Here is a 4197-nt window from a genome sequence, read left to right as displayed (position 1 = left end):
ATTTCTTATATAAAAGAAAGTTCATACAACACTGATAAACAAACAATACTTATCTGAAAACTCTTTCTCAAAGCAAATCCTTTGTAGCATTTCCTTAGAAATGCAGGAAGAAGATATCTCTCACTTTTCTCCTTCTCTAACACTCTTACAAAAAGATACACACTAAATCTCGTCACAAAATCTCTAAACTATGAAAACAAAATCACTAATTGACTTTAATATGAAAGTGGAATGGAATGATGTGATGTAAAAAGTGAAAGTAGAGGAGTGAAAAATATAGAGGAGAGCTTTTTATGATGAAATTCAGCCCCAAATAGAGCCCAAAGTCGGTTCTCGAAGAGCTGCCCCCAAAGAACTCTTCAAAAAATTGTCCAAATACATTGATCCTTCTAGAAAAGCGGTCTGCACCGCCTTTGGCACTAGTCTAGTGCCATCGGTCCTAAGTAAAAAAATCTCCGCGTTAATTTGTTCCGCGCCGTCGGCGCTGCCCTTGTTGCTGCCAGCGCTGAGCACTTCTTCAAAAACGTCATTTTGACTCCAAATTTAACCTTTTTTGCTTTCTTTTTGCTTTAAGCTCTAAAAATCAACAACCTGCAAGAAAATATCAAAATACCTTTAATTAAAGTGCAATATCATAAAAAATAGATATAAAATATGGGTCTAAAAATGCATATATTTTTGGTGTATCAAAATCCATTAAACTTACATGTTAATTGTCCTCAAGTAACTCCTTTACTACATAAAAAAAATATCAATTATGATAAAGACCTTAACTTTTAGACTTCCATATTTTAGTTTTCCAAATATAATAGTATAACTTAAGAAAAATTCAAAACAACTCCAGTTAATACTAAAGGTTTTGGATCCTCTATTTCTTTCAATAAAAATTGCAATTTTTTAAATTAAAGTCACTTAGCAAATTCATATAAAAAAAACTTAATTAATAATTAAGTTAACATTCAAATAAAAAGTTTAGAAAATCTCTTCAAGTATTTTTTTTTAAGTTGATTCAAGTGAAGTAATTTTTGAATTAGGCATCTCCTCAGGCTTCTCCCCAAATATATATATTTTTCTTTTCCTTTTCTTTCAGGATCATTTTTAATCCCCTTTTACTTTTCTTTCTTTCTTTTCTTCTCTTTTATTTATATGTCAGGATTGTTATATCTGGATAGCCCTTAATGATTTTGAGCTTCACTATCTTCTTCTTAAAGTTAAAAAATTTTTGCATTTCTTCACTTAACAAATTTATATTAAATTAAATATTTCATAAAGTTTAATTATTTTCTTTTTACATGAATCTTTTAAGATTTTTAATACATTAAAAATTCAAATTTCCTTTACTAAAAATAGAAAAACATAGTCTTATTCTCTTTTACCAAATATCTTAGCCCATAGAATTAACCTTTATTATTGAAAATGTTTACTTAAATTTACTATATATTTAGAAATATAAATATAGTTATCCAAAGTTAACCTCTAATACCAAAGGTCATATTAAATTTAAAATTTTTAAAATATAATTTAGTAATGACATTTTTACATGAAGAGCTTTAAAAATGAAGGGTAAAAGAAAGCACTAATTACATAAAAAAAATTTATAGCTGTTGGAGATTTTGATTTTTGAACATAAATTTTGAAAATACTTCACGTGCTAAATTGAACACTACAAGGCTAAAAACATTAAATTGCACGTAATACATATAAAATTTGCTGAGAAAGAGATAATCACAAAATAGAACAAAGTACTGAAAATAACAACAGAACTAAACTAAATTTTAAAAATGAAAACAATTTTTCACATTACAGTATCACATAACATAAAAAATAAAGTCCAAACAACATCACAACACAAACGATACAATCACACAATACAAACACAAACAAACAAAATAGATCTCCAGTCATCATCATCCTCATCATCAACATCTAACTTCTGTTGCTGATATAGAGTATAAGTAGGGTGAATAGGGAACTGAATTGTATGGTCACCCCTCAAGCATCTCACTAAAGCATCATCATAAGTAGTATCATACTGAAATTTCTGGCAAATCAGATCATTAGTGTGAGAATTTCTGGCTTATTTCTGGCTTCCATATTTTCCATATTATGCATCCTAAAATCCATCCTCAAAATATCTCCATGTTGTATCATCATCTGATCCAAAAGTTCTCTGTTGCTGGGGTCACTAGAAGTAGGACAATGAGAGGTTGAAGGAATATCCCTAGAAGTAGCAGGAATATCTCTAGCCTTACCGCCAAATCTCCAGTCAACATTAGATTCATATGTCTTGATGTTAGCAGGCTCAATTGGTCTCTGAGGCTCATTCCTCTCTTCATCAGGTCTAAAATCAACTCTTTCCAGCTCACAAAGTGTGTAAATAAGAGCAGGGTGTGCCAATCCACCATAAGTCTCTCTTAGAGCAATAGATTGAGTGTTTATATAAAAAGTGTAGCCCACATTTATGTCCATAACTTGCTGAATACAGTAGTTCAGGATGACTCTATCTTTGGTCACCTCACTATGATGCTTCGTTAGAATCTTTCTTCCAGAAATAAAATAATTTCAAGTTTAGATACTACATTTAAACTAGTACTGAGAAAGTTAACTTTAACTCTGTTTTTTATTTTCCATGCCCCTTTCTCACTAGTCAGAAAAGAAATAACTTCATCTAAAGCCTGATCTGTAACAGAAAAAGAATGATACTGGCATCTATACACATATTCTATAGAATAAAACTCATTTATTTTCTTTGGAGTAAATTCTACTCTTTTTCCTCCACATACCCTTTTTCCACAAACAAATACATAATCATCAGAAGCTTTAGGAAGGTTGGCATAAAATTCCATTACAATCCCAGCTATCGCATCGTCAGTAAAATAGCAGAAGTTTTCCCATTGCCAAGCATTAATCAAATGTTCAACTTCTCCTCATGGATTTTTAAAACCTCGGTCCTGAATTACTTTCTTATTTTCACAAATCTTATTTTCACAAATGTGCTATGAAATCGAGCACTAACTCTAAAGCTAACAAATCTCTGCTCGTCATATTCTACTTTCTTTTTGCTTGATCTAGGTGCCGTAGGAAATCAAAAAAAAATTTGAAAAATTTGAATAATTTATAAAATTCCAAAAATCAAAATGTAAAACATTTTAAACTTCAAATCACTATATAAGAGTTCATCACCAAAGGATTTTCTCAAACATTTCTCAAAAAAAATTTCATATTTTCGGATCCATGCAATGTGAGATAAATCTTTGGTGAAAATAAAAAAAAAATTGGTTTAAAGTGTAGCTCTTACCTATATAAGATGAAATCCGAAGTCTTTTAGCCTCTAAATCGCCTCAAATCTGACCACAATCAAGTCTTAGCTGCCCAAACAGATGGTTGAAGATGACTTAAGCTAAAAAATGGTGGTCATAGTAAAAATTACAAAAATCTACTGTTGGGTCAAGGGCGCCGTCGCCGCCGATTCCAGCACTGTCGGTGCTGAAGGTCCAAAAATTTCATATTTTGATATTTTAAATTTTCAATTTCCGATCGACTAACTCCAAAATTTTTAATATTTTAAACACAAATTTTATTTAACAATAATTCACAAAACAAAACATTTCGCCAGCATGAATTTTTACAAACAACAGTAAACTAACTTTTATATATGAAAGTACACTTTTTACAAACATAATTTTTTAATTACACAATCACGTATAATAACAAATTAATTATAAATCAGCGTCAAAATCAAACCGCAACACTAAACGCTGTCACAAAACTATACACACAATCAAAGTTCAGAATTCTAAAGCAAAACTAAAGAAAAAAGCAACAATGAAAACAAACCAAATTAAATCTACACAATTACACTAAATATATTTAATGTTCTAAAATAGACTGAGAATTTAAATTCTTCAATTGTTACGCCTTTCTTCAATGCTTTCTCCTCCTCTGATATCCCCCATAGATTGGTAATGAACATATAAGTTGTAGAAGGATTGGTTTGGGAATTGACCTGTTAAATTTTCTTCGATCCACCCTTTTTCTTTAAACATCCAAACTAATCTCCGCACTCTTGACAACGACTTTATATATGCTTAAAAATACAAAAATTTGATACTGCTGCTAAAAGATTTAAATCCCCAGCAATGGTGCCAAAAAACTTCACAATGGTTATAGATTTGATAAAGATGTGTATAAAATATT

This window comes from Phalaenopsis equestris, unplaced genomic scaffold (assembly GCF_001263595.1).
Source record: "Phalaenopsis equestris unplaced genomic scaffold, ASM126359v1 Scaffold000693, whole genome shotgun sequence".
In the NCBI taxonomy this organism is placed as follows: Eukaryota; Viridiplantae; Streptophyta; class Magnoliopsida; order Asparagales; family Orchidaceae; genus Phalaenopsis; species Phalaenopsis equestris.
This window is presented reverse-complemented; position numbering follows the sequence as displayed.